The sequence below is a fragment of the Dermacentor andersoni genome, chromosome 5 (genome assembly GCF_023375885.2).
Source record: "Dermacentor andersoni chromosome 5, qqDerAnde1_hic_scaffold, whole genome shotgun sequence".
Lineage (NCBI taxonomy): Eukaryota > Metazoa > Arthropoda > Arachnida > Ixodida > Ixodidae > Dermacentor > Dermacentor andersoni.
The window spans coordinates 169,323,599-169,344,212 of NC_092818.1; the positions used below are offsets into that span (position 1 = coordinate 169,323,599).

The 20,614-nt window shown below is 45.1% G+C and overlaps 1 long non-coding RNA gene across 1 annotated transcript in view; it reads left to right on the forward strand.

Moving 5' to 3' along the window:
• Positions 1 to 20,614, forward strand: part of LOC129385146 (uncharacterized) — a 254,529-nt gene that overhangs the window by 119,081 nt on the left and 114,834 nt on the right. The window contains exon 2 of the long non-coding RNA XR_008612731.2: positions 10,967 to 11,136. This is a non-coding gene — a long non-coding RNA (uncharacterized lncRNA). The remainder of the gene's footprint in view (positions 1 to 10,966; positions 11,137 to 20,614) is intronic.

Here is a 20,614-nt window from a genome sequence, read left to right on the forward strand (position 1 = left end):
CTTCTCATCAAACTCAAAGGAGGAACCAGCAGATATGGTAAACCTGGCATATATTCTATTTATGTTTTGCTGTATAAAAGATCTACATAAATAGTACAGACCGAAACCATTCTCTGTGAAATTTGCCAACTTTCACGAGAATTCCTCATTTCGTTTGCAAATTGAAGTCATAGCGTAGGTTTCATTTAAATGGTTTTTACCGCTCTGCGATGTTACGGACCATCGCTTGTTTGCTAATTATTCATTCAATGCTATATTCAAACAACTACAATTTCAGTGCAAGATGGAGGCTATCTTGAGTTTTGAGCACCCTGGTAAAAATATTTCGTTCTACCTAAAACTTAAAACCCGGAATTGAGATAAAACGCGCCAGAACGTTAAGTAATGACTGGTGTCGTTGATGAACAAAATCAGAAGCAAGGAAACGCGTGTAAAAGAATAATTATTGCGCCAGTCGGTTCTTGTAAAACATAGAAATACGAGGAAATAAAACGGCAGAGACTCGTCTTTCTTTTCTTTTTTTCTAGATTTATGATATCTTCTAGGTGTAGTGTTGTGTTTATAATGATAACGACTCTACTTTCATGTTGGCGTTACTAGTATAGGTAACGGGGTATTTTTGCACGGGTTCGAAAGAAAATTGAGGAAAATTCAGTAATTCAGTAATTTCTGCTTCAACAACAAGATCGAAGATTGTCGAACACATTGCAAAACAATAGTAACCGCTTTCTGATGTTTAAACAGTTTCTAGACGTTTATCGTTAAGTATATTCCAGAAGATTGAATGCCAAGCTGCCACGTTTGTCAATACGATTCGCGCATAGTGGAGGTGATGTGTCGTGCTTCAGCAAACCAATGCCTACATTGCTTTGGGGGATCTCGCACGTGGCTGTGGTTGCCTACATGATGGCGCAGCAATGGCAGGTTATAGACAGGAGCCTTCCATGAGCCTGGCGGCAAAAGCTCCCCCTGAGGCATATACTGAACGAGCGCTGGCGGTGACCTCCACTGACGCATTTCTAACAGAGCGGGGAGTGCGCTTCACTGTGAGAGAGGGAAAACAGAATTGAGAAAGTGGACGGCCGGATTCGCAGATCTGCCGGGCGAGAATGGCTCGAAAAGGAAGGAGCACAGTTAGCACGGGGTCAGCGTCATTTGGCGACGGAGCCTAATTTGGAAAGGCCTCGTTGCCTCCACGAGCTGCTAACACGACGCACTGATGACGCGGGCCATCTGATTGAGTTGGCGACCAGAACACCCTTTTTGATCGTCCTGTCGTCTTCATCCATGCTTGGCGTCATGCTAGTCCCGCCTGCCAGAATGCATTCTCGCCCACTGTCACACCTCACCACTATCATACTCACTATGTCGATCCTCACAGCCCTTTCCTTTTCGACTAATGGGGCCAACCATACTGGGAAAATAAGCTTGCCGCTGAGAAAGTGGGAAGACAACCACGGACTGCAAATATTTTGCATGCTGTAACTTGCATTTAAATCCTGCACTTTACGATTGTGCGTTTAATTTTACGTTTCTTTTCTTCTACGGTTGCTTGATCGAGCTATCTGCTTTCATCATAAAGCAGAAAGTGCTCAGAACTAAACTTGTATAGGATGCATATGGCACGACGTGCTTTGAACACTGGATACGTTACGTAGCCTCGTTATGTAAACGTGCCTCTCGGGCGTTTTGAGGCACGTTTGGAATCACTTCCTGCAATTTCGGTACGCACATGCCTATCGGCCCAGGCACTCTAAACCTGTAGAGCCGGTGCACTGAAAAGATCCAAAACTCGATAAAAAAAAGCACTAAGCAGCAGAGCCTCATGTTCACGCAGTGAACAGTTATATGTGCGGAGAAGAACGATAAGACAAGACAAAAAGGAAAGTCTTTCAGTTTGCATTGTGCTACATTTGCATTTATTTCATCCGTGCAACATATAGAAAATATATTTCGAAGAGTCTTTTTCGCATCACGACGGTTGCTTTTGTTCGTCTTGTAATGACATCTGATTCACAGAGCGTGACAGTCGACTCCGAAGCTGCGCCTAGCGGTTCATCCGTGCAAATACACGTCCTCAGTCTCCCTTTACCCGTTTCAGTTCTTCAGATTGTTTGATAGCCCACGTATAAGTGTCCTTATAAACATTTTAAGGGTGAACTTCGCTACTGCCATGTACACATGACGACGAAGGAATTGCGTGATGCTCATTTTTAAAAACATTATGTGCGAAAAGGGTTGCGCTTTTTTTCTGATCTACTCTCTTGTTTTTCAAGACCACCACCGCGCCAGCTGACTGTCGCACGCCAGCTCCATTCACACGTGTGTCATCTATGCCTGTGTAGCTTTCGACCACGTTTCCTTCCCAGACTGAAGTCAGACAAAAGCGAATGCACAATCTTTAGAGCAAACTTACGTGGTTGTGCGGTTGTGATCAAGGTATTGCAGACGGCACCGGGCTGAGGTACAGCCAAACACTTGCACCAAGGAAACGAGCAATATCTGTGTTCTCGTTGCTTCCTGACTCGCTCGTATTGCCTATTCTTTTTTTCTTGTACCTGCAGCTCTCTTCGTTTCTTTCCATTTTATCTCTCGTCCTCTCGTAGACAGTTTTACTGCATCTAACCTTGCGGAATGTTTACTCAGCCCTGGAAATATGTTTTTCATTTTGGTGGCCTCCGCCCGCATCCTTCTATGGTTTTCGTGGCAACAGCGTTCTTGAATAGACGCACGGAGTACCAAGGGTTTGTTGGCCCGCTGTTTTATTACTGCTGCGGTGCCGATTCGAAACACTTCAATCACCTCATCGACAAAGACAAAATGGATGGATGCAGACTGACACACAGTCCTTGTTACACTGTTCCCGTGTCACTCTTTGCACAAAGCCGGTGAGTATAAAACGTCCAAATTAAGGAAATTCTTTCTTAGCTCATGGAATACGCCCGCTCGTTGAAGGTGTATTTTGGATTGCCACTTTCGCGGAGACGTTTGTGAAGTGTCTGCTTAAAGTGTCGAGAATTTTCGGAGTCGTCTTCGTGGGTACGTTTATTCGTCCAAGTATTCCAACTTTATGGCCTCAATTATTTAAATACCTTTTGTTCATCAGTTATTCATTTTCTACGCTGTGGTGCGCAATCGACGGAGTGCCTCACTCTCCCCAGGCTTCTCTTGGAGACTAAACTGCCAGGTGCCCTTAGCTGGGACATTCAATTAAATTTTATGAATGTTTGCGCACAACTTAACCAACCAGTGTTTAGCTGTCTCAATGCTCCACGCAAGTTACTGTTGCGTCACATCACATCCTATTCCCTACTGTCCATCTTCATGTTCTCTACCGCCTATGTTTGTGCGCAAATACTTAGGTCATCACCTTTTTGCTGCAGTTATTGAGTAATGCAACATTGATGCTTTATCATTATACATTACTAAGCTGCGTAAAGTATGCTGTGCGATGCATATGGCAATATGAACTATTATTGTTAGAATATGGCTCCAGAATCTTCAAAGAGCAACAAACTTAAGCAAGCATAAACAGGCAGAACCTGCATGTCTGCGCATGTGTACATACACGCCGCCTTGGTGCCCGTCATTTCACAACCATCTGCGCGAGTCACCCTTTCACATGAAGTTAAAAACACGATAAACAACTGCATAGCTAAAAAGCAAGAGAACAAGTTCAGCCTCGGCGACACAAATGCGAGAGACAGCTCCCGTTTAGCCTGTCCATAGGAAGTGCATTTGATGGGCCGAAAACAGTAAAGAACTTAGTGAATAAGAGTGACAGTAACGTGGTTGTCAGCTGTACTGAAATGAAAAAGCCCCTTCGCACTTTTCTGAACAGAGAATGAAAGCGAGGGTGGTACTTTTTCCACCAAAGAATGATGGGCGAAAGGGGCAGACGTTAGTGTGTCGTTCAATGGACTGTTGCTCAGTGCCAGAATAAAGGACTGACAGGAAGAAGGCAGGACAAATGAAAGCAAGGGAAAGGTGCGTGCGGATAGGGCCCTTTGCGAACGGCCATGCGGCCCTCGCACCATCATGCCGGAAGTTCCCGGTGCTGATTGCGTCCTTCCGACCAGCATAATGGCCCGCCGACCTTTCACTGGGAGAGTGAGACCAGTGTGACCCACCGCATCGCTCTGATCTGAATGCTTCCGACATAATATGCCCTTGAGTTATTTCTCTGCTACAAAAGAGAAAGAGCGACATCAGGGCGTTTGTGAGTGCCTTAGAGGCAGATTGGCTACAGCCATTTAGAATTATCTTGGTACGCCTCCTACACTTCCTTCTTCTGAATTATTTCTTCCTTAGCCCTGTTGTATACCTAATCGCTTCAGAATAGTATGTGATGTTTCGCTATTGACGGGAGCGGTAATTTCTCTCACTCAGCGGCAGCGTCAAGAGCCACCACAGCTCCCATGAACCGGAAGAGGACACCAATTAATAAGGAGGGCATTACCAACGCGCTCACGCTCGTACCCTCATCCACTAGCTGCGGTGGTTGTACACAGTAGCCTAAGCTTCTGCGCATGCCCTCAGTGGGCATATAGACTTCAAAGCACTCTACAGAAATCACCAGATCAAATATCGATCGGTTAAGAGGGGCGAACTCTGATATGTGGGCGATCATTTGGAATTCGTTTTGCGCAAGGGTGGTTGGTGTTTGAAATTTGCACCATGCACGTCCTCTCGTTCGCACTGACTGCTGGGTGTAATGTGGCTGCTTGGTTGAACCATCGAGGTTTGTTCGAGGAAGAAAGGATGGGTAAGGCTTTGGCCAGCACCCATCAGCCATGTAGGCTATCACAAATGAGGGGTTGACTGACTGTGGTGGATTAGGGTACCAGCGTGGGCGCGTTGTCCACAGTCCACTTTTGTTTTTCATCTGTTAGTATACTTGGGTACTTCACGCACTTTACGGGAGCTGTGTATCGTCGTTTGTGTCTATGCATGTTTGTATTTAACTTTTTTCAGCCTAGCTGGGTCACTGGGTAGTCAGTCGAATGGGTTGCGCATCTTGCTCATGTGCTGAGGTAACAGGGTTCGAAACCAACGATCAGACCAACTTGGATCACTGAGCATGTGGCAGTGTGTACATACGTGCGGCTCTTCAATGAACCTCTAGTACGCTGCATGGGTCGCTGTAGACGCAGGACTGGGTAGGTACCGCTGTTCTAACTTCATGACGCCGATATGGAGTACTGGGCATGCGCCACTCGGTCTGTGTCGATCTCCAATGAGCATCTTTGATGACAACTTGGGTCACTCGGTATGTGCCTTTAGGTGAGTTCCGCTCTTCAATGAACGTCTCTGATGCCGACTGGATTACCTAGAGATGTCCCACTGGGAATGTGCCGGTTTACAATGAAGAAAAATATCCCTTAAATTTCTCCCATGCTGAGCAGAATCGAACCCATGTCAGTAGAGTTCCTCAAGGACAACAACCCGATGCATAAACAAGCTGCGGCACAAATGCACGGGGAATGTGCCGTTTCTCATAACGCCTTTCACGGAAACTCTTTAGCGAACTGCGCCATGAATGCGCTGGGTTTTGTAAACCTATCGCCAACTTGAGTAACTGAGTATGCGCCACTGAGTGTGGGGAAAGTCACGGCATAATTCTCAGCTTTCGCGGGCACCGGCGCGCTACGCTTCTCATCTCTGTGGTCATGCGCACGGACTTCTCGGCAGTGCAGCTAGATGGCGCAGCGCGTCCAGAAATGCGCACTAAGGGACTGAGGCAGACGTTCCCTTTATCCGCACTGCTATTTATGATGTACATGGTGAGGATAAAAAGGGCGCTAGAATGAAGTGATAACGGGTTCAATCTCTCATACAAACAGGCGGCTGCAGTAATAGAGCAGCAGCTTCCAGGTTTGTTTTATGCGGACGAGATTGTGTTGCTAGCGAACAAGCAAAGTGATATGCAACGTCTGGCTAATATCTGTGGACAGGAAAGCGAGAATTTAGGTCTGAAGTTAAGCGTTAAAAAAGCAGGTGTTATGGTATTCAATAAAAACAGTGAACGGACAGTGTCAATACAGGGCCAGGAAATACCTCGTGTAAAAGAATATAAATATAAAAACGACGGAAACACATGAAAAATCAATAACAGTAAAGTGGAAGAGAAATGCGGTGGTAATGAAACACAGAGCACTGTGGGGATACAATAGGTACGAGGTGCTCGGGTGTAATGGTTCCAGGACATACATTTTCAAATGCGGTTGTTTGCTTGGAATCAGGGCTACAATCAGGACTCGATTGCGACCAAAAGTCAGCCAGACGCCTCGCATTCGGCGCTGATGGGACGACTACAAATGAAGCATTGCTGGCGGCAATGGAAAAGAAACCTGCAATGAGTAACTACTTAAGAGGAACAAAAGAAATCAGGAAAGAAACAATTGATGATAACTCGAAGGGAAGCTCATTACTTTTTGAAGCGAGATCGGGATGCCTTAGAACACGCACATATAAAGCGAGATATAAGAAGGAAGAAGATACAAGTGCTTGCTGCGGTATAGCTAGGGAAACGATGGAGCGAGTTTTATTAGAATGTGAAGATGTCTGCCCAGCGATTGATTTAGGAATCACTGGCCTCCTTGAGGCCCTTGAGTTCAGCAAGAGCAGCGGAAAGGTAAAGATGTCCGCAACAGAGATTAGTAAGAGGTGATTGGAGGATTGGTGGAAGAAAAGCAAGGAAACGACAAACAACGGATGCGTACAAAAAGAAAGTTCGCAGTAGGGGTTCAGAAACTTAGCTTATGGGAATTAATCGTGGTTTCTTCCTTTTCTTTTTCTTTATTTAACATAGATAGCACCTTAGACAATATAATAGCAAAAGCTTGGTGGCGCAATCGACCATCCCGTTCCAAAGGTGACGCTCATAACATCCATCCGAAGTGCGAGAGAGTAGCCCGGTAGCCGAATGACGCGTGTCTCAGCGCTCGCATGCACCGGCGCGCCACGCATTTCGGTGGCCACGCGCAAGCTTCGCGGCAGCGGACACAATGCACCCAGCAGTCGCTGGGAACCAGAAGACGAATACGGTGCAAAGTTCAAAACACCAAGCACCTTTGCGCCAAACGAATTCGACGTGACCGCCTACAGTTAAAAGCAGTTCACTGCTTTTAAGCGCTCTATCATTGATCGTGTAATTTCTATAGAATGCTCGAAGTCTCTACACCCTGATAATACGCGCAGAAGCTTGCGAAAAAAAGTGAGCTGTGGACCACGCGGACAACATTGCCGTAATTAACGCCGAAGGTCGTGGGTTCGACTCCCAACAAAGGTCGAGGGTTCAACCACCAATTTTGGTGCCATTGAATTTTGGTGTCATCACGCACGGCGGTCAGTTTTTCCACCCATGAGCCATATAAGGATTTCGCCTTAATATGTCGAGCGTTACGGTGCCTCAAAAAGAAAGGCTCTAGCGTAACATTATTATGATTATTTCATAATGCTTGCATGACTATACCGCTGCATGAAGTTTGTTCAAAGATGTTCCCTGCGTTGGCTCGTTTGGATAGAAAATGACAATGCTATATTTAATTATGCTGTGGCGTTTTAACATTGATGCCAAATTGCAAGAGTGCCCAGTCATAAGCCGAAAAAGTGTCACGATGAAAGCGTTCAGCACGTGCGGATGATTTTGTTCAAAGAAGTGGTAATATTCCCGCTATTGCAGGTGTTTATGTCATCTCGTAATGTCAGCATCACATGTAATCGGCATATGACTATTTACCGTTCTCTATAGGCGCTAAAGAAAATTTTGCTGGTGTTGAGATGGCGGAAAGTGAAGGCAGAGAAAGATTACAAGCCGTACAGAAATAAGGCACACAAAATCTAGTCAGACGAATAGCGGACGTTCTGTAAGGAAAAGCCACCACACTTCTCGACGTAGCGTAGCAGCACAGCCGTTCGGGCACCTATGTGGATGTCGACATAATGTTGATTAATGGCTGCTAATGAAGGAGATAGCTCTTCATTAGCCAGGACGCAGTAGGGCGCCTGTCATTCGCTCCCTGCACGATGACGAAGATATGGCTTCCGCTGACGGCGTGCAGCCTGAACAAGGTGTCGGCGTCGTAGGGGTGCGGAGCCACGGACTGCTGTGGAGGTCCAACGACATTGTGCGCACGTCGTGAGGCACGAGCCTGAGCTTCACTTGTAGCGGCAAGAGACAAATGGGCTCTGTAGAATATAGACGGGATCGATGGTGCGGGGAAGACGAGGAAGGAGGCTTTTAGTGCCATGGAATTTTTTGCGGCTACTTGGCATTTCCCTCGTTTGCTTTTAGCTTAGTAGCTCGAAAAAATAAGATTTTCTTTTAAATTCTTAGTCTGCGGTGAAGGTGTACGAAAGAAGTAGATACGTAAAAAAAAAAATACTGGCGCAAACTGCCATGTTATAATGTTGCAGTTCTACAGAATTTTCAGAAATTTTCTGTGGAATATAGCACAATTTTGGAGCTTCAACTGGATTATTAAAAGACGCGGACATTACTTGCATAAGAAATTGAAACACATAACTAATTAACAAGAAATCACCAATAACAACCTAATTCGTTACAGCAATTTACTAATTGTAGCCGGTGAGCTTGCAAGGCATATCCACTTGAATATAATTTTCACGGTGACGCTAGTTTTGACAAATATGTTGCCAAAGTGTGATGAAATACACGAGCGCTCAAGTTAATTTCGTTCTTTGAATGAATAAAAGAGCGTTTAAAAAAGTAAATACAACAACAGTGCATTTTTACCTCTAGTTTGATGCCGCATATATCGAAGTCTATGTAAAACTTGTTCTAAGTCTATATGCTTTTAAACTCTCATCGGTTAAAATTCGTACATTGCATTATGTGCCGTCAAATAATTAATTAAGAAGTTGTTTAGCAATTTTTGTCAAATAATTGGTTACGTGTTCCCATTTCTCGAGGTAGTAATGACCGCCTCTGAATATTCCGGTTCAAGGGCTTGAAGTAAGCTATCTGCCGCACGAGATGTTTAAGAATTCTGTTAAACTTAAGAGTGTTCACTTCAAAAGGGACCATATGACACAAATTTCAATAAACCATACCATAAGAAGCCAACAAACACTGACACCGAGGACAAAGCAGAGGAAATTACTTGTGCTTAATAAATGAAATAAAGAAACGATAAATTAATGGAAATAGAAGTGGATTAACAAAACAACTTGCCGCAGGTGCGGAACGATCTCACAACTTTGGCACCCGAAATTTCATTCATTAAGCACAAGTAATTTCCCCCATTCTTGCCCTCGGTGTCAGTCTTTGTTTACTACTTATGACATGACTAATAAAAAGCGGGCCCCTCGTTAACCCCCTTTCTTCAAATTTTAATGAAGGTATTCGTGCGTTCGGTGACAGCTGAGTGTTATGCGCGGAAACCATTTCATATGCTTATTCGTCTGAGCTATACTAGTTCGGCGCGGCGTTCTTGCTCACATAGACGTATTCAAATCGAGCGGAATGTTAGTCACATCTAGCAAATCTGTTTGGAAAGTCACATTTTGCAGGAAGCAGTAGAAAAACATACTGAGAGAACTTACGGGATGAATGCTCGCGCATTGCCCCATTGGGGCACGTTGGTGGTCGCAAATTTTATAAACAAGAACAATAACAAGAACAAAGTGACTATACTTTACATGGGCGAAATCCTACATAAAATACTATTTATACAGAAACTATTTAAACATTGTGTACACTGCAGTAATGAGAATAGAAGGGCGGCTGTGCTCATTATTCTCCTCTTCGGGGCTCCCGTCTTGCTCTTTCTCTTCGCTCCACTGTAACGGACGGTCACTGCGGAACTCGGCAGTGGTTACTGTGAATAACGCGCACCGCCGCTAAAATGTACGTAAATAGAACGCAACACATAAATCAATAGCAATCTTTCTCAGTTCACTCTTAAAAAACACAAGCAGGGACTATTTACAGAGTGTACCTGCACGTGATGAGGAGGTGCTGAACAAGAGGGTGGACAATCCGCACACCGAGTAAGCGTCGGCGCGTTATAGCCTTGGCTACCAGCGAATGGGCCTCCTCTTAGATTATATCATTAGCCTTGGAGAAATGTTATCACAAATATTTAATTTTAAATATTGCGTGACGACGGCATGCAAATAGAAACGTGCTTGAAATACCAATATGTGCGTTCACGTCAGGTTGAAAGAGAGACAAAATTTATCTGTCTGCGTGCAATGTGGCCTTCACATATTATAATAGTTGCCGGACCTATTGATGAAAGGAAGAAAGAGCATTCTGGAACGAGTGTTCAAAACTATATGCTTCGTAGTGCATCAGTACCACTGACTCGCTCTGTCATCGCTCACTCACTCATCGCTCACTCACTCACTCGCTCGCTCACTCACTCACTCACTCACTCACTCACTCACTCACTCACTCACTCACTCACTCACTCACTCACTCACTCACTCATTCACTCACTCACTCACTCACTCACTCACTCACTCACTCACTCACTCACGCGCAAGTAATGCTTACGTTTACTCAGCTCGACGGCGCAGGATCAAATTCTGGCTGCGGCGGCTGCATTTCAATGGGAGCGAAACGCCAAAGCGTCCGTGTACTATGCATTTGGTGCACGTTAAAGAACCCTAGGTGGTAAAAATTATTACGGAGCCCCTGTCGGGGAACGCGACGGCAGACGCTGCTTCTCGAGTACGCGCTTTCCGAGCAAACGCGCTGGACCTCGTCGACAGGAGGCCGAACGCGGTCTCCAGTACTCGCACATACTCGCGCACTACTGACTGAACAGAAGGCGCTATACTCCCCTACACCCCAGGCTGTGCAGAGATGAAGCGGTCCAATTCCAAATACTTCTGACGAACTCCTTCCCACAATTTTATGCTCCTAAACTGAATGCCCACAACGAGCTGCAGCAAGAAGGCAAGCACGGCAAAGTGTCCAACACCCTCTATCACGTAGTATGGGAAAGTGACGGCACCGACGTACCATCCATCAACGAACCAAGCGTCGAGCAGTGGGAGGACCGGCAAGCTAGCCCGGGCCCTGACGACCAGGCGAGCCTGGTGGACAGCGCGCGGTGGTCGGCGAGAACCCACGGCGTCCTGGACTGAGGACGCCGCCCACCTAGGGTAAGTACGTCACCTGCTCGTTTGATAAAGTTTATTACTACTACTGCCCCCCCCCCCCCCCCTACGGCGTGCCTCATAATCACATCATGATGGTCTTGGCAAGCAAAACCGCAGAGTTAATATATATATATATATATATATATATATATATATATATATATATATATATATATATATATATATATATATATATATATATATATATATATATATATATATATATATATATATATATATATAATATCGCCTAGTCATTCGCCCGCCTACAGCTCTTTCCTGCTTCTTGGGCCTGTTCGTAATGGACTTCTTGAAGAACGAATCATAATGTTAAAAATTAGACAGAAACTCTCTCGAGGATAATTAAATATGATCGTAAAAGTAAGAGAAGCTCTTCGTTGTTCGTCTCCCTTAGTCGCTCCTCTGCCGACATCGAAGTTACCGTATTTTGGTTAAAGCAGCTGCACGTACTGCGCTACTTTTCTCTGATCGACGTGTTGCTCCGTTTGCAGCCGTCTCTGCAGTGTTACACAAATCCCCAACCAGAGAGCTTGTTTAACTCACGCCACTCAGGTGCGTTGTTCAGATTCTGCGACCGAGCGCAGGTGCGCATCCGTGGTGGCACCAATGGAATCATCAGTGACGTCACCAATCAATGGGCACCGCGACCTACGCATACTATTCTTCTCTTCACAGTCCTCGTCTCCACCACACGCGCTCTCGGCATTCCGACCTCTTCCTACTCCCCGCAGAATCAAAACCGCCCGGCCTACTCCGCAATGAAAACTTCACTTATAATGATAAGTTACTGCACTGGTTTCAGCGCCCTTCATATACACGTATGTACATTGCGTCTACCCTTATTGTGATTGACTGCCGTCTCTTCAGGGCTTAATTATTATCGTCCCAATTAACTGAAGCAGAAAAGGAACGAACAGCTTTTTCTTCCACGTTTGCGATAACCTGCATCCCAGTTTTCCTTCCAAGAGAAAGATACGGAGAGTGCAGGAAGTATAACAACAAACCAAATAAATGAATAGCTTTCCTCGTTGTGAGAGAAACTGAATTGCGTAACCCTTCCATTCGCGAACACGAATGATGAATGATTGCTCTAGTGCTTAATGGCGAACAATTTATGCCGGCAGCCATTAGGTTTCTCCGAACTGCCAAGTTTCGGGTGAGTCTGTGCAGAAAGTAAACGACTTGGTTTATATTCACAGGAGAAAGCATTACGAAATTGATTCGCTTATTTCCAAGTTCCTTGGTTTCTGCGTGAGAGTGCACAACATTTTATCTCAAAAAGCATCCGTTACGTCACTGCAACTTTTCTCCAGCTGTGAAGGCGTGCAGTACGAGTGCTTTCTTGCGTGATAAGAAGAAATCTTTCAAGTTATAAGAAAAGACTGGAAGTATAAACGAAACTCAAGAACAACACAAATTATATTTAAAAAGAGAACGTCCAGACAGTTCAAACAAATGAGGCGAAAAAGACGTCATCTCTCCATGCACGCAAGGGGGGAGCGAAATGCCCGCTACTGCGTGGTATATAGCCCGGCTACGTGATTGCACAAAGTTTTGCGCCTGGAGCTGTAACAGCTGAGATATGGCGTGAGATCGAAGTAGAGCGCTCATGCAAGCAAACAAACAAGCAAGCACGCACGCACGCACGCACACTCGCTCACTCACTCACTCACTCACTCACTCACTCACTCACTCACTCACTCACTCACTCACTCACTCACTCACTCACTCACTCACTCACTCACTCACTCACTCACTCATCAAGGGCGCTGCACACACACACACACACACACACAAACGCACACAGGCACGCGCGCGCACACACTACGGTGCTTTGGTCTGTTGCAGTGGAATATTCTCACTCGGGCAATTCATGTTTCTCCGTGCTTTTTTTATTGCGGTAGCAATTACGTGGACACTCCAGACGCATTTCCGCCGTCGGCGTCGGCATGATGTTCCGTTAAAGTCCAAGTGCGATAACATCGTTGCCGCCCGTCGTGTGCGGTATGTGCGAGTGAAAGCATGCGAGGGGAGCTGACGATGACGGCTCAATCTCGCGAGCGCAAGGGAAGAAAACAAGGAGGTAGCGCGCCGTCTTCCATCACTCGCAAGGTACCGAGGGGAAGAGGGGGAGTTCTACTATGGCGGCTGCTGCGTATGATGCGGCCGGGCCGGCCCTATTTCGAAAGCGACCTGCGATGCGGACAGAGTGCGCCGAGTGCTGATAGCTTCGTGTGCGCTGCGTTCTCGCGTTCTAGTTCCAGTTGAAGCGAAAGGTCACTTCACACGATGCTGCTGCCGCGCTTCATCAAATCCAGCATTTTCACAGCAAGTGTGCGCGGTCATCGAGTGAGATGTGTTCATGTTTGCTTGTGCGCGGGTGACACCAGGCTTGTTAGTTTAGTTAGTAAGCGAATGTTTACAAGCTTATAGGGCCGATAAAACTACTATACTTACTTCCTATAGCTGCATACTAATTCACTATTGCAATTGATAAAGATAGGCTGAGAATTATAATAACCATAGTGATGATGACGATGACTGTATTCCCAGTGTTCTGAGTCGATGTTGCGAGGTAATGATCATGGAAAATGAAACGCGCGAGTAAGTGAGAGTGTCCGAGAGTCGGTGCTGTGTGCCTTAACGGCAATAACACTGGCAAAGAAGTTCGGAATCTTTTGGCTAAAAGCGGGCGAAAACCGGAAAACCGACCCAATCAAAGGGCCGTATACGCTCAAGCGTCCTCTGAACGACAGCGCAATCTATAGCCAAATGAAAAAAAATTCACCGACGATTACGATATTCATTAATGTCAATTTTGAGCGAAGCTCTATACGTGTTTTCATTTCGCAATATGCTGGCTGGTGCGGACAATCTGTCTCGTGCGGCACATTGCAAGCGGAGCAAAGAATGGCGCGACTGCCTCGCTAATCGGGAGATTGCGGAAGGCAGCGCGTGGGTGACACGTGGGCGCGATTCAAAGCAGCCGCCGCAGAAAAACCACCATTCATGCAGTGCTTTGTTTCCATATATTATTGTATTGGTCGACGCACTCGCCTTAGGTGAACAAACAACGGCGCGCTACTATGGCGCCATCTCGTAGCGGCCTTCGCCTCAGAGCCCGTCTTGCACGGCACTACGCGTTTCTTATACCCTTTCGCCATACTCTCCTCCTCCGCTTTCCTCCTCATACTTTCACTGTAGCCTCCTCCTCCGTTTCTCCCTCGCGATTTATTCGCTATCACCGCCTTTCATCCACCGCCGCGCTTCGCGTTCGAGCTTTCAGCTTTCGCTGTGCTCGTTCGCTCGGTTACGAGGAATGCCAAGGCACGCCACCGATGAACGCAGGAACGGGCGCCGAGAGCTGCGCTCTAAAAGAAACAAGTTATGCAGACCAAAGGCATATGTTTCAAACAACGTCATAGTCGTTGGTAAAAAAAAAAAAAAAAAAACGAACACCGTAAATAATAGCTCCTGCAGACCCAATTGAATTGTCTTAGGTCCAACGTCGATGTATAGCACTGCTGTTGGTGGGCTAAGCTGTTTCCTGGAGAAGGCCAAGCAGAGAAGCGACTCTCGTGTTCCCCATCTTCACTACCTGTTTTTTTTTACATTACTTCTTTTCTACTTTTTATTGAGCTCTTCGTCAGGGGCATTTTATCAATACTTTTCCAACTTTGTGAGGCAGAATCATTGTCTTTGTTTTGTTAGCATTCGCAATGTTTCTCCGTATCTAACAGTCTACTATATCACCCGTTTTGATTGCCTCCATCGGCAACCTTCGCTTGCCTAGTTCTCGAGCAGGGTTTGGAAAAGAGAAACCTGGATGTCCGTCTCTGGAATGTTATTGCTTCACTGTTCTCTCCTTTTGTAGAGGGCTACACTCTTCTTTGTTCGAACTTCCTCCTCCGTAAGAAAGGGAATATTAAAGAAATCAAGCGTAAGGTAGATCACGCTGCAACGTGGATACGCCCTCCGACTATTGCAGAACAAGAACGGCTGATCGACTGATCCTGGGCTGATCATTTGTCGTACTATTGTAATAACGAAAGGTGCAAAATTATATTTTCCCGTTCCTATAGATGTTCCGTCCGGTCCTATAGAGGTCCCATCTATAGAGGTTCGTAAGAGGTTGCCATCCATTTTACACCACGTGGTTCTGAAAAGAATTGAAGCTTTGAGACTATGATTCGCAAAAATCCAAAGCGCACCACTGAGCGGCAGAACTTGCATTTTCTTGTGGTAAATATATGACAATCACCCACTTATTCTACTTCGCGATAACGGTTGATATCATCAGCTTTCCTTGGCTTCATTATCTGTGACATTCATAAGATTGTGGCTAACGAATATCTGGTCTCTTAGTTCTCCCCTTCTTCATCTTCTCGTTCACAGTGTGCCGAAAGAAACTTAAACGCAGTAAGCATATCTTGAGGTTGTTAAGAAAAATTAAAAAAAGATAATTGTCCTAAATAGGTGCTTGCAGGACACCAGAAGCTGACAAATAAATAAAAAAAAAAGCTTAGCACTAATGCAAAGGCAAATATTCCGCTATGAGAAACAGTCCTTATCAGTGTGCACAGGCTGGAACTGATACAATGAGAGAAGAGTTTATTAATAAGGAGATCGATCACAATTACAGCAAACGCTTTAGAGAAGTCAAATATACTGTGACTAAATGGCCATGCTTAGCAGTAGCGTGTCCTTCTTTCAGCTTCAAGAGCAATGCATATTTCTTTTCACGAAACAGGTATAGAGCAAACTCATGCTCAATAAAGTACATCTTTTTTATGCTGACAAAAAAAAATGCTGGTAAGAGTGACGTGAGGCGATAATTTTTTATGTCGTGTCTGCTGCAAGTGATATGAACCGGACCGACTACTGCACTTTTCCAAGGAGGCAGTAATGTACATGTACGCAACGTATGATTGACAATGTGAGCAAAAGCGGAACGATTGCAGCTGGGCACCCATTAAAGAAATTTGTTTTCAGTTATGAGCAAGGGAACGTTTAGCTAACAAATTGTGCATGCCTTTCATGATACCATATCAACAGAACTACGAAATGCGAAAGCGTTCATTGAAGCTGTATAGTGCAAATATTCTGAGCATTAGCCTGTGGCCAGTAGGAAAATTTCAGCTAATACCTCGGGGATATCCTGAGAGCTTCTGAGAATGCCAAGTGAAAGGTGATTTATAGCAATTATCTCAGCACTCTCTCATCTGTTATCTTCACCGTAGCTCCAAAAACATTTGGGACCACATTTAAGGTGCCGTTGGAGAAACTTAATGCTATATGCAACACTGTCTCCACGCATTTTAAGTTGCACCATGGCTGCGCAAGCCGCCCACTTTGTCGCACCACCACAGCGACTCGGTTTTAAGAGCTAGTTTCTTTATCGCAGCCCCTCAATCCAATACCTCAATTAATGGATCTATGGAAGTGTAGCAGTAAACGACGCACCTTTACAAGAACAATTGCCGCAGCAGTATGGTACCCATAGAAACAGTGTGCGATAACTTCCCTTGAATTTGTACAAATAATATGTATTGTTTAATCTTCCATAATTACGGTCGCAGTTTTCACCGACGCAGGCACTGCAGTGCCTGAACCATTAGCCACTCTTGTTGCGTTAAGGAATTGAATCTCCGAAATTTGGTTATGTCACAAATAAATTCGTCCTAGCTTTTGTGAGTGCGCTCGTATCATGCTTAAGAAAGAAAGCACGTGTAGTTCCCACTCTCTGACCATAATGCTTTTGTTGCCCGTACTAACACGTTCCAATCCAGTTTTCTTTCCACGTAATATAGAACTTTCGAATTCACTGTCCAACTCTGTTCATTCCTTGCCATTACGTGAGATTTCAGTCGGGATAGGGAGTGTATTGCGAATACGTTACTTGCTTTATCTATATTACTTCTTTTTTGTTGTAGCTTGTCTCCGTTAATCGCTTCAACTAGTGGCTTATCTTTGCGTTGTCTTTGGCTGATGTTCTGTTTTCTATTTTTCCTACTGCTACTATGGCTTTTTACTAGGGATTAGGAATGTATGTATATATGTCTGTGTAGACAAGTGAAAAATAAATATCCTCCCAGCAACAAATACACGCATTGAAGCGCATATTTAATTCATAATACCGATTGCCTTCCATCCCGGGTTCCGACGCGTTTGTTCTGTCGATTTCTCTCCGGGTACAATCTGCTAATCCCTGAGATAGTCATTGTAAATCGGGTCGATGCAGGAAGTCGTGCAGGAGTAACTGAGTGATCCGATGTGAAGGTATCATTGCGAATGTGGTGAATAGGTTAGGAAAGAGTGATAGTAAGAATATGCGAGGTGAAAGGTGAGGCAAGAAAAATTTGCTTGCACAAACCACAACTTCACAGAATTGCAGCAAATTTTAAGCTGACGTTGTGTTTTTTTATTTATTATTGCTGCTTTCCACCTGAATTTTTTTGCTCTTTCTACAATATCTCGGCTTTTGGACGGGAAGAACAAACTTCTGAGAGTCGCAATTTTTTTTCCGAGTTATAAGATTGGACGTGTACCCTCACAACTACAATGTAGGTTATGCATGTTTTCACACGTGGTAATGTCTTGTTTATAAGTACGGTCAAGCGGCGTTGGCCCAGTGCTGACCCAGTGCACATGTCGTGGCTGGCGCGGATATTCTGAGTCGAGCCGTACGTTTGCATACGGAGCGAAGTGTGGTGCGACTGCCTCGCTAATCGGGAGATTGCGAGAGGCAGCGCATGGGTGACGAGTGGGCGCGACTCACAGCAGCCGACGCAGACAGACCTCCGCTCATACAGCCCTTTGTTTGCATATAGAGTATCGGTGACGTCCTTGGTGAACAGACGACGCACGCTACTGTGGCGCCGTCTAGTAGCCCTGCTCGCCGCAAAGCCCGTCTTGCGCGGCACTACGCTTTCCATCTCACGCTTTCGCCATACACTCCTCTTGCGCTTTACTCTTCGCACTCTCTTCGCTATTGCCGCATTTCATCCGTTCTCCGCGTTCGCTCTTTTATCCTTCGCTGTGCTCGTACACTTGGTTACGAGGACGCCGAGGGATGACGCCGACGCTCTAAAGTCCGGCATCAAGAGAAACACAGAGAAACGGCCTACCAATTACTCCTCTCGATGACGAAAATTGAAACTGATGGTACAGTAAAATATGCATATACAGAAATAAGGTACGATGGCTCTTTCCACGCACTCAATTCACCAAAAAAGGTTTTCTTTACGGTTGCAAAAGTAGGGAGTTGAACTCATGTTTCTACACAATGCTGCATCAATTATCGAACTGCGATCAAGTGGTATTTGTGACAAGTTGCCATTGAAGTCGTGTCCTAAACTTTTATTCAACAAACCGTTCCACATCGAGAAGCTTATCTTTGTCGCAGTTATCTACTTCTTTTTCATTCGTTCTTTTCTTTTTCCCCATTTTAGTTTCTTGCTAGGGGCTCCACAAGTCCTGTTCCTTTGAGTTTCACACACACTTACAAAGCCGGCAGCCTTCTTGAAGCACAAGCTATCTACTCCGCTCGTCTCTAGAATTTGTCTTGCACAGCGACTAAAGAAAACATTTCTTTAATTAGTGCAAGTGCATGCCTTCGCAATTTGTTGTCTTTCAAGAATAATTCCTTTCAAACGCACTTTATTTATTGTCAGCGATTGCTGTTCCCCCTTGAGCTACAATATAGATCAAATCGATGGCACTTCTTTCCGGAGAATGCTGGGCAGGGCTTCTGAGACAAATGCTGAATTGCAGGATATAAATATGATTTAGGCCCCATTAATTTGTGCCACCGCTAGAAGTCTACGACTGTCATCCCTTCACAGTGGAGTGGCAATATCATGTGCACGACAGCTATGTAAGGTAGCCATTACACGAGTCTTTTCCATAAGGGTAAATTAGCTGTATAATGGCGCATATGTAGTCGCGATTAAAATGATCCCCACTGTAACGAGAAGGCCGCAAGGTAATGACGGTTATGGATAGAAATATTATCTTATACTTATTGCTCACCACTTGAATTTCATATCAACTAGATTTAGTGCACAATACGTACACCTACTCGTCATGCACCTACTTAACAGCCACATAACACTCAGCCTCTCTTGGAAGCAACGCGTAGCAGCCATTTTATGCTAAAGCATTGACAACATTTGGTTTGCGCCATTATAATTGTGACATGCGTAAATTAAACCATATAACCTTTGTTCACCCAAATTTAGAATTCAATTATGAAATCTAGTCCCGTCATCAAAATAGGGCCGCTAGATTTATATTAGGTAAATACGACCACCATTGCAGTGCTACTAAACTTAAACGAGAACTTGAGCCCCAGCCGTTCGATGCCTGTCACTTCATTGCACTTTCATGGCTAGTCCATAAATATGGTCACGTGATAACGTCACCTGAATTACCTATTCAGATCCCTACGCGCACATGACGACGTCTACATATTTCGGAAAACAGAAGCTTTTAATTCATCTGCGCTACTACGCGCCATTGCGTTTTGAAATGATATTCCCGCTGCCATCGCCACCATCACTGACCGTGACCATATGCGTGAGCTCTTGAACAAGCATTTTAATACTGTGTAGTGATTCACTTGCCCACTTTGTATTAAAACCATTTCTGTGACCTCTCGAACAGGCATTTTATACTGTGTAACAATTCACTTATCATTTATATTTTACAGTAAACAGCTTTTTATATACTGCATATTGATATTCTGGTGATCTTTTGTGTGAGTTGTCTGCTCACGTATCCTGCATTTGTTGCTCTATGCCCCCCTCACTCAATGCATATTCTGAAGCCCTACGATGTATCATAAAGAAATGAGTGTTGCTTAACTTCTAAAATATATTTTCGCGTATGACATGAGTGCGGGTTCTGGCCAAGGGAGCTGTTGGCTGCAGGTTTGTTCAATGAATTCTTGACGTTAAATATAACTCACACTCACAGCCTACAGGAAGTGATCTCTGGTGAGAGACAGCAAGAAAATTATTGCACCAGCTCTCTCAACTTCCCCACGATCCCCTGCGGCTCACAGTGCAGCTGGTCAAAAGTGTCAGTGCGTCGCTTTGCCGAGGCGCCCACACTATTCGCGCCAAGTTTTACGCTCGACACGGAACCCGTCCTTTCAAGCTTTATATTTATGCGGGCTTGTTGACTGAAGTCAAGAAGCGGTGTGTGAACGTAGTCGCTTTCCGCATACAAAATGCACACCGTGCACTTTAATACTGGAAATTGTACGCGTACCAGTGCTCCAACATCATCATTCGTTCACTTATACATCTATTGGCATGCTTGTCGCGATGTCGTGAGGATCGAACGCGCCAAGAATTGAACAGTAAGCTACCGTTCGAAACTGCTTCTTTATACCGTAGTATATATATACCGTAGTGTAGCCAACAGCTCTCGGCCTTCCGCCAGTGAAGGCTAAGAA